This window comes from Microtus oregoni, unplaced genomic scaffold, assembly GCF_018167655.1.
Source record: "Microtus oregoni isolate MIOR12 unplaced genomic scaffold, Mior012 000041F_ref0000270, whole genome shotgun sequence".
NCBI classification, from domain to species: domain Eukaryota; kingdom Metazoa; phylum Chordata; class Mammalia; order Rodentia; family Cricetidae; genus Microtus; species Microtus oregoni.
The window spans coordinates 8,640,884-8,658,470 of NW_024543208.1; the positions used below are offsets into that span (position 1 = coordinate 8,640,884).

General features: G+C 41.9%; 1 protein-coding gene across 4 annotated transcripts in view; it reads left to right on the forward strand.

Moving 5' to 3' along the window:
- The first annotated feature begins 9,933 nt into the window (after positions 1 to 9,933).
- The window catches only part of Cdk5rap2 (CDK5 regulatory subunit associated protein 2), a 191,490-nt gene continuing 183,836 nt past the window's right edge, over positions 9,934 to 17,587 (forward strand). For 3 of the 4 annotated variants that reach the window (XM_041632521.1, XM_041632522.1, XM_041632523.1), the window contains exons 1-2: positions 9,934 to 10,146; positions 16,494 to 16,561. The gene's annotated coding sequence lies outside the window, so the exon portion shown is untranslated. Of the gene's footprint in view, positions 10,166 to 16,493; positions 16,562 to 17,587 lie in introns of all 4 variants that reach the window. The other variant, XM_041632524.1, reaches the window with a different exon arrangement.

Consider the following 17,587-nt stretch of genomic DNA (forward strand, 5'->3'; position numbering starts at 1 on the left):
CAGCAATGCAGTGGTAGAGACAACAAGATTGCCGTGAGTTCTAGTCCAGTCATCATAATATAATGAGTTTTAGGCCAATCTGATCTACAATGGGAGACCTTCCCTGTCTGAAAAAGAAATCAGAAAAAAATTAAGTCATTCATTCATAAAGTTATACGTGCATGTTTCACTTCACATGTGTAGCTGGTAGTTACTTTATTGGACCCCAAAGACTGAGATCACTTCTGTATTCCCTCAGAGTTTTGTCAGGGAATATCATGAGATATCCTACTGTGGCAATGGTTACATAGATGTAAGCTTTGGAAATAAAATTGGTTCAACATAAAGTCAGTCTCCAGGAGCTCACCATATAACAGATGGCTAAGGGCCATCATGAATGTAAGTTTGAATCAGGTGTGATATTGTATGCTATAACCACAGCACAGGAAATCTGAGGCAGGAGAATCATGGGTTCAAGACCAGCCCGGCAATATAGCAAATGAGACTCCCCCAAAAAGAAATATCTCCAAAATTAATCAGCAGGATAAGTGCTTGTGGCAAAGCATTTGGACTTGAGTTCATAGTGTCTAGGTATAAGCCAGGCGTGAAGGTAAATTTATAACCAAGGTATTCAGGGGCGAGAGGATTGGTGACATGCAGACCTTGGATCTTACTAACTAACCAGTTTAGCAAAACCATGAGTGTCAGCTTCAGTGAGAGAGCCTGTCTAAAAACTAATAGTGAAGGACATCTGACATTGACCTCTAAGTTCTACACATTTTCTGGTGCATATACATTTATACCCACCTATGGAAACACACACACACACAGTTCACACATGCAAGTATCACACAGGTGCACTTATTTGAATATCACACATACATTCACATACAAGCTCGGAGAACTATGGAAGTTGGGGCACATATGAGGCTCCAAAACTTTCTCCTCAACTGTAGCCACTGGGGTTTAATGGCATAGTGAAGATAGGCTTAGCATATACGAGGCCCTAAGTTCAATCATCAGTACCAAACACATTTCAAATCTGATTTGGAAGACGCTAGGAAATTCACAGTATAAGCAGTTGAAACAGTCTCTTCCACTGTATCACTGAAGGCATGCTTCCCAAGCCAAGAATCCCTGGCTTGTTGAACAGAGCTCTCACTGATGTTCAGTCTCCTCTTGTTTGTTGGCTCTAAGGATCTGTTCAGGACGAGCCTGTGCAGGGTGCCTGTCACTCTGTAAGACAGAGCGGCTGGGGACTGGGGGAGGCAGAGAAGCCTGATGCACCATCCCTCTGTGTCAGGAGGCACTGTAACCTTCCCAGGCCAGGACTATTCTGTGCTTTGGCTCACTTTGTAAGGAGCAGGCGATATTTATCACCCACTTCTGCGTCTCACAACTCTATGTTCACCTTTTAATCTGCAAAATGTCCAGGCAATTTATTGACTTGATTATCCTCCTTTGCCTAGAGCAATTGTTATTTTACATATTTAATAAAGGGCTGTGAATGATGATTATAAGCATTCTCTGAAATTTTGGGATAATTTCCCCAGAAGCCTTTGGCCTTCTTCTGGTTTTAGATATCCTGAGATGTGCCTTTGACACTGCAGCTCATCAATGTAAGCTCATCATGTATCTGTGTCTTTCTGGATTTTATGATGTTTACAAGTGTTAGCTTTTGAAGAACAAGAATTGAAGCTCAAGTTCATGAACTTGCTCCATGACTTCTGACAAAATTGGTTCATAAGTCTGAGTCTGTTTCTTCATCCGAATAAGAATGGAATAATAGCTTAGCTCAGGGTTGTTCTGAGGAAGTATTAAGAGATGAAGAACAGGGACTGGAGAGATGGGTCAGAAGCTAAGAGCACTGGATGCTCTTCACGAGGTTCTGAGTTTAAGTCCTAGCAACTACATGGTGGCTCACAACCATCTGTAATGAGATTTGATGCCCTCTTCTAGCATGCAGGCATAACACTATATACTAAATAAATAAAACCTGAGAGAGAGAGAGAGAGAGAGAGAGAGAGAGAGAGAGAGAGAGAGAGAGATGGGCCTAGTGGTGCAGGACTGTATTTGGGAGGTCAAGGATGTAAGACCTTAAATTAAGTTCACGGCCTGTCAAAGCTACTCAGTGAGTTCAAGGACACTCTGGGTAAATTTTCGCTTTCTCATACAAAACCAAGAATTGCCCACTCACACAATGTTCAGTACTGTATATAGCACATATCATGTTACCCATACCACATACATTGACGAATGAGACACAGGCTTTGTAAGTAATGTTAAACAGTTGCACATCCAATTGGAGGTTTTGCTTTCTTTCCATGATCCTCAAAAAGTAACACTACTGTGGTTTTGGTATATCCAGGTTTCCCTTTATAGGGAAGATGTAGTAATAAGAGTGGCGGTGGCCGGGCTGTGTCCCCAACACCCCAGCCGCCTGCCCGGCTAGCTTATGCCCGAAATAATTACACAGACACTGTATTCTTTTAATCACTGCTTGGCCCTTTAGCCCTAGCCCTTACTGGCTAATTCTGTTATCCTGATCAACCCATCTCTAATAATCTGTGAGAACCGGTCTTACCGGGAAGATTCTAGCCTAGTCCATCCTGGGTCGGAGCTTCATCCCGGGAGCGGGGCATGGCGTCTCTCTCTGAGGCGTCTGCTCCCGAGAGAGCTGTGGAGTCTCTGACCTCACTTCCTCTTCCTCCCAGCATTTTGTTCTGTTTACTCCACCCACAGGGCCAAGCAGTTTCTTTATTGGCCAATGACCTTCCTCCATCAGGAAGAGATCTTATTTATAAAACTTTTTCCAAAACCTGGATCACAGGAATTTGATCACTATCCTTATTTTTTATTTTTCTTCTGTTGATAAAATAAAGTTTTTTTCTTTTGTGTCTAATTATGAATACTTAATTCAGCTGCTTGAGGGAAGAGATTCGACCAGCCCACCAAAAGGAAGGTTATGTAACTTAATAGTGAGCATGGGCTTCAGAGTGAAATCTGGGCTCAAATTCCAGCTTTGCTGTTTAGCTGCTTGCAAGGTGGTTGGGAGGAAAATACTTTATCTTCTCAGGTTCAGTAGCCAAGAGATCAATGACTTGAACTTGCAAAAGACACATTAACGGGAAAAAAGGAATATCGTGTTTTATAAACAGTTATATGTACAAGAGTTTATATAAAAGAAGTAAAACTCAGGGAAGTGTGGGCCAGTGAGTTGATTTAATAAAAAGCAAGGAGAGTTGGCCTTCAGGGGATGGTAAGTCATTGGGAACTGACAGTAGACCATCACAAAAGGATGCTTATGTTTTGATTTTAGGAGGAAAGGGGGAATGTAAGTAATCCTTTTTTATCTTGTGGTCTTATTTGCCTTTAGCTGCAAACGATCCTTAAGCCAAAAAGACACATTTGATGCTGACATGTTAAGTGACCAGTCAAATTTGTTCCTCCCCTCAACTTGTCAACTGTAAATCTGGAACATAAGCATTCCTTCACGGGGCTATTGTGAGGGTTCAATGCACTTGGGTCAACATTCGGAGTATTCAGCAAGCTCAAGTCCTGGTAGCTCATTTCAACTATTCATGGAATTTCTCACTTGAAGAGGCCTTGGTGCTGTGACGCAATGCATTCTGTACACTGGTAAACATAAAAGCAAAGTAAAATACAAGAGCCAGAAGGTTGAATTGGCAAGTGATGCTAACTAGTTTGGTTTTTGTTTGTTTTTGTCAATTTGATTCAATCTAAAGTCATTTGAGAAAGAGAATGTCAATTGAGGAACTGCCTCCATGAGATTGGACTGTATTAGGCAAGTCTGCTGAGCATTTTCTTGATTAATGATCAATGTGGGAAAGCCCAACCCACTGTGGGTGTTACTAACCCAGGCAGATGCTGCTCCTGGATTATATAAGAAAGCAGAATGAGCAAATCAGTAAGTATCTTTCTGTGGTGTTTCCTTGAATTCCTTTTCTGGATTTGCTTCAATAATGGACTGTGATGTGGAAGTGTAAACTAGGTAAATCTTTTCTGTCCCCATGTTGGGTCATAGTGTTTATCTCACCAATGGAAAGCAAAGTAGGATACAAGCCAAGTGTAATGTCATATTATATTGATGCTTTCTCAACAATTTTATCCCGTTCCTCAGAAAAGGGTGTGTCTTATCCCCTTCCTATTGTTCAATTTTATTTTAAATTGACATAATAATTGTATTCCTAAGTGTATATCAATATATGTACACAAGATATTCAATCAAATCAGAACAGAAAGGATTTTTAGTTCCTTATTTCTTTATGTGTTGATACTTTGAGTTTTTCTCATTTGATTCTTTTCACATATATAGGTCTTTGTGAACTATATCCACCCCACTCTTATCATCTTGAGAAGAAGCCAGGACTGGAATTAATTTTACAAACTGGCAATAACACTTACCATGTGCATAGCCTTAGGCTAGATGTTGGATTTATTATAGTGTTGATAAACCAGCATACTGTGAAAAGGAAGTGGGTGATAATTGGGAGCTATCTCTCAATATGAATGTTGGATGTTGCAGTCTAGCTGGAAAGAGTTCTTCAGAATAAGGAGGTCTTTCAGAATACTTCTGACCTTGGGATCAAACAGGCTGTTTTTTTGATCTTGGCTTGGCACAGCCTGGGGATAGAAGAGAAGCTTGCGCAGATCTAGGCCAATTTTTGCAACAAGACAAATAATAGCAATTGGCTTTAACACACAAAATGAAATAAATTTACGTAAGGCCTTACTAATGAAAATAGGTAACTGTGGTAGTTTGAATTTAATTGACCCTCATAAAATCACAGACAGTGGCACATTTTTGGTCTGGCTTTTGGAGTAGGCGTGGCCTTGTTGGAGGAAGTATGGCACTGTGGAGGGGCACTTTGAGGTCTCTTGTGCTCAGCCCACACCCAGTGTCTCAGTTCACTTGCTGTTGCCTTCAGACCAACTTGTAGAATTCTTAGCGACTTCTTAAGCACCATGTGTGCCTGCACACTGCCATGTTTCACTTACCGTGATAAAAATGAATGATAAAGATCTGTATAAACCACCCCAACTAAAAGTTTTCCTTTAGAAGAGTTGCCATGGTCATGGTGTCTTTTTACAGCAATAGCAATCCTAAGACAGTAAATGAATTACTGATTAAGAAGGGATGATAAGAAAGTTCTTCCTTAGAGTTAAATTTCAATAAATAACTTTCAATAATAGAGAGGAAAGGATGGAAACAAAAAACCACCAACTGGCAAATGACACTGTCTTGTTTGGCTTTTTTTTTCCCAAAACTGTTTTGTATTTATATAGAGGAGTGTGTGTGTACGTGTGTGTATGTGTGTGTGTGGTGTGTGTTTCATTGTGTGCATATGGAGATCATAGGACAACTCCACATGTCTGTCTTTGCTTTCCATCTTGAGACAGGGTCTCTTTCTTGTTGTCAGGCTGGCTGGCCTGTGACCTTGCAGGGATTCTCCTTTCTTTGCCTCCCACCTCTGCACAGGAGTCTTGCTACAGCATCAGGCTTTCACATGGATTCAAATCAGGTTATCATGGTTGCGTGGCAATTGTTTTCCTATAGATTGGGTAAGATTTAAACACACATGGTAAAATTACTGTAGAAGTTTGAAAAACAGATTATGAAATCTCAAATAGTTCAAATAGCTTTGCATAAGAGCTTTTTTTTTTTTTTTGAGACAGGGTTTCTCTGTGTAACTGGTTGTGCTAGAACTTGCTTTGTAGACCACCTGGCCTTGAACTCACAGAGATCTACCTGCTTCTTTCTCCCAAGTCCTAGTATTAAAGGCATATTACATCACCACCTGGCCCCACAAGATTCTCAATAATTAGTAAGGAAAAATAATACTTTTATTGTAGGGAACTTGGCATATGAAAACCTCATCTAAAATATGAGTTGCTATTCCAATCAGTGAAACATATCAACTTTACATCCCTCCTTTTCTACACCCGAGAATAGCATATCATCTCATTTTTCTAATATTCTAACTATAAACACATCATCTATAGTTGATCGTGATTAAAAATCACAGACACCTGACTGAAAAACATTCTAGAAAATACCTGGCATAAACTTTTAGGAAGTTAATTGATCTCATGAAAAATAAAGAAATGTAATTTACTAGAGGAGAGGAACGAGTTGTGACAGTAAAGTACTGTGTCGCCCTTTATACAATCAAAGACCTGTAAAAAACAAAGCTAATGAGCAATCTGAGTACCTTGCAATCAAATCTATAGTAAATAGTATTGTATCAGTGAAACTCCTTTTTTTCTTATGTTTGACAGCAGCTGTATTATGTTTGGATAACATGTGAATATTTCAGGGAGCAAGGTGAAGGTAAATATTAAAAATTCACACACACACACACACACACACACACACACACACACACACACTTGAGGTGGATGCTATAACCTCACAATATATGTCCATGTTGGCCTTAAACTCATGACTCTCTTCTTCTAGCCTCCTGAGTCCTGGGACTGCAGCTGTGTACCACCATCCTTAGCTTTCTTAGACTTCCTTTACAATAGATTTTTAAGTCTAAAATTGTTCTTAAATGAAAATCTAGGAAAGTAGATATGGCTTTTGATAAATCTCTTTTTCCTCTCTGAGAATAATTTTCTCCTGTTAAAACTCTGAGGGAAAGATTCTTGAGATAAGCAGTTCATAAAGGAGAAAGGTGTATTTTGAGGCATGGTTTCTGAGGCACTAGTCCATAGTTAAATGGCCACAGGGTGGTGGCACAGTACAGCATGGGAGGTTGCTGCTCCCCTGCTGGTAGCCAGGAAGCAAATACTGAGAAAGAAGGGAGGCTGCAGCAGAATCTTGTTATCCCCTTCATGTGCATGCCTCCAAGGACCTGCCTGCCTAAAGTGGGTTCTACCTCTTAAAGATTATACCCTCTCCCAAGGGAATTTGGCTGTGGCTTCTGTCACTCAGTTGATCACTGAACCTGATTTGGCTGGCTAGGCTGCTGCCACCTGCCTCTTTCACTTCTTCATGGGTGCCCTTCCAGAAGCTGCAGCCTCCATTGAAAATGGCATCTTTCCATAATGGAGAACTATTCTTCCATCGAGAGCATAGGAGAAGTTGGACTCCCCTGCTAGAAGTACAAGCAAGTTCTCATAGGCCACCATCTCCTAATAGCATCACAGGCTTGTGACTAAACTTTGATATGTGGAACTTTGGATACAAACTGTAGTGTTGCTCATCTGTATGTGGGTGGGGCAACCATCCTCGTCAACTTCCTAGAATCAGGAAGAAAAAATAGACTACAACAAAGAGCAATGTGAACATTTTAATCTGCAAAATTTCTTCTTGCTGTTAGTAATAGTAACTCTACTGTCTTCAGCTGCAGAGGGTTCCTGCCAAATCAAAAGCATCTGGAAGCAAATGACTTCCAGGCATGCAGATTGCCTTTGTCCAAAGAAATAATAATGCTGTCTTTGTGGGTGGACGACTGTTGTCAAGGAGATGGCTCCAGAAACCCCAAACAATTGATGGGGGTGATGTCACTTCTGGGCTTGGTGGAAAGAAAACCCACAAAGAAAAAAAAAATGGGGTAATGGCCTCTCTGTCTCTAAGCATGAATATGCTCCAGTCGCAGGAAAAACAACTTCCGATACAGTTTTTCTTGTGTATAATTGATTCTATTTTCAGTTTTCAGGTTCACCAAAGGTTAAGCTCATTATCCAGAAACATGGTCTTACTGAACAGGTCAAGGGATTAATCTGAATGGGAACTTCCTATAGGTTCTTTGTAGTTCTCTACTCTGTTTTTGTATGTGGAAAAGGCAAAGTACTGACAGGGGAGGAATAAGTTGTAGTGAGTCCTGCAATCCTAGTCCTGCAATCCTACCACAGCCACCTTGAAACATTTGCTTAAAGAATGAGTCTGGTGATCATAGCATTACAGTTCTGTGCTATCTGCCCTAGACTTGATGTCTTCCTTTGATTTCTGCTTTTGTTTGTACATTTATACACATATACAATTTCTTATGATCATATTCATCACCTCCCATCACATTCTCCTGTCCTGATGCACTCCTGATGACTCCTTTGTTCTTTCTAACGAGTCTCTCTCCTACTTTCAAGTCCCTTTTCTCACCACCGAGTTTCATTAGAGTTGCTTGTCTGAGCATGGATGGGGGTTATTCATTGGAGTGTGTTTAACTAACCATGGAAGCAAATGACACCTACTCTCCCAGCAATAACAGATCTCACGTCTGAATTATAAGTTCTAAGGTGGAAACAGATCTAAACACTTGGGGAATATTGCCTGTCTGAACCACTTAAGACGTTTGATTTCAGAAGCATCTGGGTTCAAATCACAGCCCTGACACTTGCCAGTTTGTAAAGAAAGAATATTTGGAGTTATGGGGAACGAGAATGAAGATGTGAACATATAGAATTATTCTTGACAGATTTCCTAAAGATATTTCACGTTATCCTCACAAAAATCCTATAGGAGGGGACTGGGGAGATGGCTCAGTGGTTAAGAGCACTGCCTGCCCTTCCAAAGGTCCTGAGTTCAATTCCCAGCAACCACATGGTGGCTCACAACCATCTGTAAAGAGATCTGGAGCCCTCTTCTGGCCTTCAGGCACACATGCAGACAGAATACTGAGAATACTGTATACATAAATAAATGAATAAAAAACAAATCCTATAGGATAGGTACTTGTCCATTCTCTCAGATTGAGCATTTGTGCTTGTTGGTCAAGGTTACCCATTTTGCTCCCCAGAACCACAGAATATGGTAAGTAAAAGTCTCACCGTAAAAGTCTCGAGTTAGTGGTGTCCAGTACAAAAAGCCTTGTAACTGAAGAGTCCCCAGCCAAAAAAAAAAACTAAAAACAAAAAAACAAACCACAAACAAACCAAAACAACCCAAAAAACTAAAAACAAAACAAAACAAACAAACAAACAAACAAAAAACCCCCAAAAAACGGCAGGACGATCTGCTCTACAGTTAGCAAGCACTGTTCCATATCCTTGTATTCCCCTCCACCTTCAATTTTCCCTCTCCTCTGTCTCTTCTTTGCTTTCTCTTGGGGTGCTCTCTCTCCCTCTCCCTCCCCACTCCCTGCTGTCCCCTTCCCATTCCTCAATCACATACCTCTGTTGATTTGTTAAAAAAAAAAAAAAAGTGAAGAAAAACTCTTGTGAATGGGTTTCAAAGTGAAGAATACCTGAAATTCTAATTTTGTCCAAACTATTATTTGTGATGGCACAGAATGGCTCTTCTCAGAATATCTTCATTTTCTGTTCAGGAAGGTTAAAAAATGGTTCCAGGGAACCGAGATCTCAATGCAAGGAGCTAAGGATCCTGTTTTAGTGGATAGTAATCTTATTTATTACTTAGGACAGTTATTTCTTCTCTCTCGGTCTCAGTTTATTGATTGTTGGTGCCTGAGTCCTAATGGTAACTAAATGTACTGAGAGCTTTGACATGAAGTATTGCTAAGATAAGCACGAGGCTTCAAACTCAACCTGTAAATTAGTTTATACTAGCGATACACAGGTGTTATTTTTCTAAATCGAAGAACTCAGTTATCTGAGTTTCAACATACGGCAGAAGCCTTTGGGTAGAAGAACCAATTCGCGAAGGGTGGTGGGGAGTGATGATTATAACAGCAAACACAATTAGATATTATGAGCTGCCCCACCTCCCGCTTAAATTAACTGACCAGGGCGGAGGTTTACCCTCAACAAATATGGTTCCTACCTTGGCTTCGGCACAAGTGCCCTCACACTAAAAAAAATGGCAGCCGGCCTCTCTTGTCTCAGTATTACAGGTTAAAGCGCGGCGGTTCTGCCCTGAGTGAAGATGGCGCCCACTCACGCTTCCCTGCCCGGTTTCAGGCCTGGCAGGGCGGCTTCAGGGCCCGTGCCTACTGACCCCGCCTGGTTTCCGTAGTAAGACGCGGAGGAAAGATGGCGGCAGCTGCGGTTTGAATTCCAGCCGCGCCGCCAGACTGAGAACAAGAGCTGGACTGGAAGGGGCGGGACCTGGGCAGCCCAGCGGGTCTCGACAGCTTGGAGAACCAGTGGCGCCACCGCAAACACCGGTGCCACCGTCTCTGTGTTCATGATGGACTCGGGGATGGAAGAGGACGTCACCCTGCCTGGGACCCTCAGCGGCTGCAGGTGTGGCCCTGGCTTTGCGGTTCGTGGTAACTGGGTTGGGGTTCGTATAGATGGCGGTTCTCTCCCTTGAGGCCCGTGTGTGTTGGAACCTGAGGGTGTCCAGGCAGCTCCACATTCGTCTGTGGTATTCTGGAACACACTCTGAGAAAATGTGTGGAATGTAAGGGACTTTTTGAAAGAATGAGAGGAGATGGGCCTAATTGGGATTTGTATTAGTAGGGGCTGGTTGGGACTGGGCTCCTAGGGCACTTAGTGATTCGTTCTTGTCTGAGAATCTGCATTCACTGTGGGAAGTGTGTTGTTATTTTAGACTTTCTAAGGGCTCACACAGCAGTCACCCAGGGCAGAGGCATTGCAGGAGTTAAGAGCCTTGGCTGGAGATGGATGGAACTGGATTCAAGTCCAGCCCATAAATTGACTATGTGGGTGACCTTGGAAAGGACTTCTGCTCTGCTCAGTAAAATGGTAATAGGCACGTATGCCCTCACCAGAATTGAATGAGATGAAAAGGAACAATTCCTGCCTAGCAGTTCTCTTGGCAAGGCTAGCAGCTGACACAGCAATGTTGAAAGGGATGATCTGTATTGCCATCACTACCACTGCTACAAGTTGTGTCTTCTGTCCAAGGCCCTTGGGACCAGAAATTAGATTATTTGAGATATTTGGAATGGGTTGTTGGCATGAGAACTAACCTAGCGCAGTGTCTAACTCAGGGGATCTGCTAATGCTCTCTTTCATCCCCCTGCCTTGACAGGGGAGATGCTACATTCATTTCTGGTAATTCGCCTCCTAACCCACTCTAGGCCCTCCAGGCAACTTGCCATGTTCAGGATGAAGTTTTGTAATGTGGCTTTCTAGTTTCAGACCCAATTAAGAAACTTACTCAGGAGGCAGAGGCAGGCAGATCTCTGTGAGTTTGAGGCCAGCCTGGTCTACAGGAGCTAGTTCCAGCTCCAAAGGTACAGAGAAATCCTGTCTTGAAAAACCAAAAAATAAAAATTAACAAAAAGAGAGAAATTTACATCTTTTTATGTAGAAAGATCCTGTGCTTGGCAGTCAGTGTGATAACACAGATACAGATGACAGTATAAACCCTCATTGAACTTCCTAGTTACGCTGCTTTGACTAAGTCACTGTTGATAACGTATTTTACTGATGGCCACGCAGATGAAGTAAGAGTGTACATACTAAGCACCTGGCACCTACTGGAGAAAATGTGAACTCAGTGTGTGTTCTTAAATTCCTGCTGTTGGCAATGCAGGATCCTCAGCACTGCAACCCTCAGTTCATCTCTTTGTTTCATGCCAACTGTCTGACTGTGTTCAGCTTGAGTGTCCTGAGGCCTGAGCTCAAGCTTATTGCTCCAGCACGTGGCTGTTAAGTACCTGCTGCCATATCACGAGCAGGCTGGAAGGAAATGTTTAGCCATAAGCGCAGTTTTATTTGGACCATGATCATGGATGCCGGAAGAAAGGGTCTGAAAAGAGGACAGGGTAAAATCAGATGAGGACTTGGTGGTAGTGGGAGGGCTAGCTTGGATCCAGGGCATTCTTGAGCCGCGAGGCTTGAGGAGAACGTTCCTCAGTTGATAAAGGACTTGAGTTTGATCACCAGAACCTCCCTACAGAATGCTAGGCATGGTGATGTGTGCCAGAGGGCTGAGATCAGAGGATCCCTAGGGTTAGCAGGTGAGCTAGTTTAGAATAATCTGCCAACTCCAGGCCCAAGAAAAAAGACCCTGTTTTAAAGAAAACAAAACAGCCAAGGAAGATGGCTCCTGAGGAACCCCCCCCCCCAGATGACCTTCTCACCACCCCATGTTTCTGAACACTCGTGTGCATACACACTGACATATGCCCCCATATGAACAGGTGCATATACATGAACATGTAGTTTTTATATCATAAAGTTTACCCATTTAAAGAAACTACAGAATATAAATGGTGTGTCAACATAACCATAATTCAAATTTAAAACATTTTCATTATTTGAAAAGAAACATGTGTCCCTTAGCAATCCTTCCTCATTTTCCTATTGTCACCCTGACCCCACTTCAGACCCCGTGGTCCACAGTCAAGAGTTTTGAGTCAAGATTTGTCTGTTCATATATAAGGCACCTTACAGTGCACTTTCTTTTGTGAGATACACATTGCAGCATGCATCACTGCTTTTTTTTTCTTTTGTGTCAAATAATAGTCTGTTGTACCTATGTGCCATGTCTTGTTCATGTCAATGGATGTTGTTATTTTTTTCTGTCTATTATGAACAATGTTATGAACCTTTAATTGGATATGAGTTTTGTTTGGACACGAGTTCTCTTTGAAACTATGGAACTCCTGGTTCCACACAGGAGTAGAACTGCCAGGCTGTATGGGAACTCTGTGCTTGTTATTTGAGGGACTGGCAAACACGTTTCAAAGATGGGGCCCATTTTTCTCTCTCACCAGCAGTGTTTTGCAGGTTCTGGGTTTTTGTATTTCACCAGCAATTCTCACTGACTTTTCTACTCCAGTCATTATGGTAGGTGTGATATTATGTCACTGTAGAACTAATCCTTTAATGCCGAATGGTAGTGTATATCTTCTTATGTGCTTCTTAACCATTTGTGTGTTTTCTTTGGTGACATGTCTTTTTTTGCCCAGATTAAAAAATGTAAATTATTTCAGCCCCGCACTTTCAGTTCTTCATATCTGCTCTAGAGGCATCTTCATACATGTACACAACGGGACCAGTTATAGATATTCGTACAACATGTTTTTAAAAGAGCTGCTTAGAAACAAGTTGAATTCCAGTTAGCAGGGGATCAGGTAAATACAAATCCTTTCAAAAGCACCTTTCAGACTGCATGCAACCCCCAGTGTTGGCTCTTAAAAGTCAGCTTCCTAGGTTACAGTCAGGCGTTTTAAAGTAGGACAGAACAGAGACGGTTTCAGGCAGTAAGGAATTCTTTATGGATCATTGCCAGTAGAATTCAAAAATTAATGTGGCGGAATGCTCTGTAGGGTTATAAATATGGTCACAGACCCATGTATACAGTCACTGAAAATGTAGGATGAATCTGTAGCTAGAGGAAGGGTGGTGTAGAGTATCGCACTCACTTTAAATGCATTGGTGTGTGTCCATCAGCTTGTGTCCCTTCATGGATCTTCCTCTGCCTGTTGCTTCCCATCCTAGTTTTCGATATAGAGTCTCTCATTAACCTGCTGCTTTGCATATACTGGCTGACCAGGAAGCCCCCAGATGCACGCTTTAGCACTGCCCCTACCACTGCTGGGGTTATAGGCATATGCCACCACAGCCGGCTTCTACATGGTCTCTTGGTATCCAAACTGAGCTGTTTATGCATGTGCAGCAAACAGTTTGCCCACTGAGCTGTCTCCCCAGCCTGCATTTGTCTTATTTTAAGCCAGAACATAAAACTGTGATTCTCTGTATATAAATGCCCAGACCAAGGTTAGGAGGCACCTTGTTTCTGAAGTCATTGCTTACCTCTTAGGAAGTGACTGTGTTGGGACTCTCTAGGGAGAAAGAGCATTAGGTATGTCTGATTTTCATCTTTATGCATTTCTTCTCTAATTAAAATTCATGGCATACAGTGGAAAAGGATGTTCAGAGACAAACAACAGTGCACTTGTTCATGTGATTGTTTTTTTCAGGGTGAGTCTGGTTCTGCTTGAGCTCTGATGGCACTGCCAGTAAAAGCTTAGTTCCCTTTGGGTCTTCTAGTGTGGAAGACAGTTATTTCTAGTGACTAGACGCACAGAAAGAGATAGCTTCCTTCAGAGAGGCAATAAAATAAGGCAGGAGGATGAGGTAGAGAAGTGCACTCGCTCTGGGGCCCAAGTCCTTCCTCTCCTGTCACATGGTAGATGCTCATTGGTTTATGAATGTTCACCCGTTCATCCAGCAAAGAATGGTGGCCATGCTGTGTGCTGAGGCTAGAAGACCCTTCCTCTTCTCATTTATTCTTCATCATCCCTCCCCCTGGCGTCAGGAGGCCATAGTAGTGAGGAGGTGCAAAGTGTACCAAGTGAAATCAAGCCAGTGTTGGCTTCCTAACTTTACTTTTAGAAGCTATATATATATATGTGTGTGTGTATATATATATGTGTGTGTGTATATATATATGTATATATGTGTGTATATATATATGCATATATATATGTATATCACAACAAAAGAAAAAAAACAAAATTTAAAATAGCAACCACTCAAAAGATGGTGGTTGAATTTGATTTTAGTCTTTAAAATTCAGAGTCGAAAATAGAGTTTGTCCTTTTAGTGATGCTTATTGTAAGAAATAGAAAATTAAGGTGAAGGAAAATATGTCTATTCCCTTTGAGTAATACTTTTGGTTCTTTGGAATATTTTCTTGGTGTTAGGTATTTTGTTGATCACACATTTCTCAAGAAATTGTAGAATTACTTTGCATGTGATTTTTCATGATTGAAGCATGTTCTACTTAAGTTTCCCCAGTTATCTTCTTAGTTGATCTACTTTAAGTGCTCATATTCTTGATGTTGGATTTTTGTATTTCCCGGTTTTTGCTTGGTGTGATCCTGAGAGCTTTGTTTCAGTTCAAAGTTTGTTGTTCAGGAAGTGTCTGAGGTCGGACGCGTTCATGGAGTTAGAGGCAGGAAAAAAAGTTGTCCTGGATTCATAAAGAGCTCTGTTTTAAAATCTTATTTTCATGTTGTATCATGGAGGCATTAAATATTGTCCTCGTCAGAGTAGCTGTTGCTGTAATGAAACAATATAACCCAAAGCAACTTTGGGGTCGGGAAGGTATATCTCACTTATGCTTTCAGGTAGCAGTTCATCAGTGAGGGAAGTCAGGGCAGGACTTCAAGTAGAACAGGAAACTGAAGGCGGAAGCTGATTTCGAAGCCATGGAAGAGTGCTGCTTCCAGGCTTGTTCCTTGTGGCTTCTTCAGCTTTTTTTGGTTATAGTTCCCAGGGCCACCAGCGCAGGGATGGCACCACCTACATTGGACTGGACTCTCCCCTATAATCAGTAATTAAGAAAATGCCTTACAGCCTGATTTTATGGAAGCATTTTCTCAGTTGAACTTCCCTCCTTTCAGATGACTAAGCTTCTGTAGGTTGACATAAGATTATCCAGCATGGACATAAAAGGCCTGGATTCTAGACTTGGTTCTTTACTTCGCTGCCACCTGACTATGAGAGGCACTGCAACTCTCCAGGCCTCAGGACTTTCCTTTAGAAAATGCATGCACCTTCAGGGAATTGGCGGTTGGAAGAAGGATAAATATTTTATAAATTGTAAAGCACTGTATGTGTGAAGGTGGCAGTGATGTTCTGCTTTTGTTTCTGAAGCACTATAACTATGACAGGCATCTTGCTAGGCACCATGTGCCATGTTTATTTTTATTCTTTTTTTTACCAAGCCTGTTACTCTGTGAAATAGAAGGCTATGAGACTGGTAGAGGTAAAAGCAGGACTTAGAAGGGACTGCAGGGGCATGTCTATTGTAGGTTACATTTCTGTCTCTGTCCCCAAATCCTCAAAGGGCTGCCTTAGACAGTTTCACAATGAGAGTGTCTCAGATCAGTGACATTTGCATGTTTGATAGATGTTCCTCAAAGTCTGAATTTGTATTAATTACTTTTCTATTGCTGTGATAAGACACCATGACCAAGGCAACTTATGGAGAAAAGAAGTGTATGACTTACAGTTTTAGAAGGTTAGAGTCTGTGACCATCATGGTGGGGAGCTTGGCAGCAGGCAGACAGGATACAGGAGCAGTATTTGAGAGCTTATGTCTTGAGACTGGAGTCACTGGACTGAGAGAGGGAGATGAGGAATGGCATGGGCTTTTGAAGCCCCAAAGCCTTTCCCAAGTGACATACGTCTATTAAAGCCATACCTCCTAATCCTTCCCAAGCAGTTCCACTGATTGGGGACCAAGCATTTAAATATATGGGCTTACTGGTGTCATTCTTGTTCAGACCACCATAATTCCTGATTTCTAGAGGTTTAACTTTTGCTTGTGATGACCAGTTGATGATGTCTAACAGATAAAGTCAGACTCAAAAAACCCAAATGGCTTATAGCTGGCATAGTGCCTTCCTTCTCTTAGTCCATACTTATAGGTTCAATAGGTAAGTGACCATGAATATCACTCAGGTATGTAAACTGTAACTCAGCGGAGCTCTCAGCTCCAAAGCCTGAATTCTTAAAGTTCAATGCTTCCTGCCTCCCGGGAACTTAACACCGTGTCCTTCTTGGCCGTGGCCCAATGACTGTTGCATGAGGTCTCTGCTCTCTTACAGGTGTCTTTTGATCAAGTGCTAGATCATCTCTCATCCCACTGTGCTCTCTCCTAGTGACCTTCACCCTATTCTACCAAGTGAGCTGGATGGCATCAATGGCATTGCTGGCTTGGGAAACGGAGGTAAGTGTGCAAACCAAGAAAAAATGGGGAGTAGGCTAAGACCATGAGCATCCGAGGCCCAGAACCAATCTCAGTGCCTACAGTGTGCACTCAGCATTTTGTATATGTGTACTGATTTGCACTTAATCTTCTTCATAAACATGGACCAGAACAGTCCTTAGACTCGAATTTACTTCCTGTTAATAAATACCTGTGGAAAGACTGGACATTGAATTGGTACCAGCTTGGCACTAGGGTTCTGTTGGTTTCTATTGCTGAATGCTCGAGGCCCAAGAGAGCAGCTGTCTGTACTTCATTGTCCCAGGGTTTTGTAGCAGGCTGCTGGTTGCGGTCTAGCCTCGGGATGTAGCTGTTCAAACTGTCTGAGGTGTTCCTCTATAAATCAGCAACATGTTATGTTCAAGCTGGATTATGGCAGACTGCATCCCACTGATTATGCAACTCTGGTTTTGCCTTCTGAATCATTTCTATTCAGGATGAAATGTGTGCCTTCCCAAGTGTAGGTAGTCCTAATAATTTTCCTTGCTCAATTCTTTTAGAGATATCTGACTCATGGTTTTTTTTTTTCTTCTCTAAAGTGAGAAGATATATGCAAAAAGACGCTTTTGGAGCAGACAGAATAAGAATAAGAAGAATTTATTTCTAGGGAATGATATAACTTAATAGTCCGTTCCCAGGTTTTCTTTCGGAGCTGTTAACTTTTACTTGAAACAAAACATATGATAAACAGAAAGTTGTAAAGTTTGCCCTTTATTCATTCCAGTATGTACTTGTCTTCTTGCCAGAGTCTGGCCAAGCATTGGGATTCAGCTTGGAATGTCATTGCTTTTAGACTGAGAACAGATATGTAAGAAGTTCCTCTGATAAATCATTTGATCCAGGTTATCAACAGGATATGTTAGGTGCTGTGACAAGGCTGGGAGAGGAAGGGAGTTAGATGAGCATTGGCTGAGAGACTGGACAGTGGATCTGAGAGTTTACATCTGCCTGAGGTAGCGGAAGGCTGGCATGAGCTTCTCCAACAGG